This window comes from Poecilia formosa, unplaced genomic scaffold (assembly GCF_000485575.1).
Source record: "Poecilia formosa unplaced genomic scaffold, Poecilia_formosa-5.1.2 Scaffold512, whole genome shotgun sequence".
NCBI classification, from domain to species: domain Eukaryota; kingdom Metazoa; phylum Chordata; class Actinopteri; order Cyprinodontiformes; family Poeciliidae; genus Poecilia; species Poecilia formosa.
The window spans coordinates 83,234-84,852 of NW_006800451.1; the positions used below are offsets into that span (position 1 = coordinate 83,234).

At 41.5% G+C, this 1,619-nt stretch overlaps 1 long non-coding RNA gene across 1 annotated transcript in view; it reads left to right on the forward strand.

Annotated features, from left to right (window-relative positions):
* The window catches only part of LOC107834057 (uncharacterized), a 4,690-nt gene that overhangs the window by 1,833 nt on the left and 1,238 nt on the right, over positions 1–1,619 (forward strand). The window lies entirely within an intron of this gene.

Consider the following 1,619-nt stretch of genomic DNA (forward strand, 5'->3'; position numbering starts at 1 on the left):
TGCGTGATAGCAATGCGCTTCCGTAGGGGGCGCAAAACCGATGTGGGGAATTTTTTTCTAGTCAGCATTTAACAGCTGTTTGTGTATGAAATGATCAGTAACAGAGGAACAGCGCTGATTAGGCGCCTCTCCTCCCATCCAGGCAGCTTGGTTCCCCTTCCAGAACGAGCAGAGGCGCGTTTTCTTCTTTTAAATTTGAATTGTAGAGCTCTGACAACAGGAAGCTAAAGATGGACGGCAGGAAAAACTCCGGGCCACAAAACAGAAAACGGAAGAGAGGGAGGGATAAAGATGTTGGAGAGACGAAGAAAAGCTTTTCAAAGTGGTTGAAAGACAGAAGGTAAGTAATGTCAGTGTATCAAAAGGAGGGTTTTAGGTTAGCTTAAGCCTTAAGTTAGCCTAAAATGGCAGGTGGTTGTTGTCTCCGCCCGTATTGAACCGATACGGGACGCGATTTATTCCGTATTGCTATAAATGTCTGATAGACGCACCTATCACACACATCAACAGTAAGTCTAATAATAATGACCGAAACCAAACATGGGAAATATTAAGTTCAGCTAAACTGTCGTTGCGGAACCTAAATAGCCCCCCTCCCTCCCCCCACGAAGTGACGCTGTTGTCATGGTTGCCTAGCGACGGACACTACGCAGCTGCTTTCAACCCGCGTCTTTTTAAAATGTCCACCTGATAAAAACACCGTCCTAGGAGCAAAACCTCTGGCAAAAATACAGACGGTAGTGGGAAGACAGGCTAAACAATCAGTGACGTTTAATGGGGGCATTAAAAAATGTGTCTGTTTTATTCAGTTGGTCGATATCAGACTGGATGGGTCAGAACCTGAAGAACCGGACATCAGCCTCTTCATCCCTCAGTCATTTCCTGCGACCGAAAAATAATATAATTTAAAGAACAAATCATACAAATAGATTAATAGTAAATAAATAATAAATATTGTGAAGAGAAAGCGTTAATTTCTTAAACATTAAAAACATGTTAGGATTGTGTAGGAAAAATGTTGATATCTTTTATAAATTCTGTGTTTTGTGGTCAATATTATTTCACCATTTTATTAATGTGTGTTGCCAGTTTGGATCAGGCTTCCTATCAAGCTATAAGAATGATAGAAAACTTGCTAACAAAATGCCTCAGACCTGCAGCCCATAGGTGGCGCTAGACTTAGGCTAACAGAAGAGGCTCTTTGGCTCACTGACATATTAAATGATGAAATATTGCCCTGTTTTCTGTTTCATTGTTTTTTTTAGTTGCCCTGTAGGCAACAATTTATTCACATATATGTGCATTTATTATTTTTTATATTTTAAATTAAAGATGGTTTCCTCCCACAGTCCAAAAACATGACTGTCAGGTTAATTGGCCTCTCCAAATTGCCTCTAGGTGTGAGTGTGTGTGCATGGTTGTGTGTCTCTGTGTTGCCCTGCAACAGACTGGCGACCTGTCCAGGTGACCCCGCCTCTCGCCCGTTACGTTAGCTGGAGAGGCAGCAGCAACCCTCCCGACCCCACAAAGGTGTAAAGAAAATGGATGGATATTTACATGGAGTAAAAAATGTTGTGTAATTTCCCTTTTCTGTTGATGAAACTGAATTTAGGAATGAA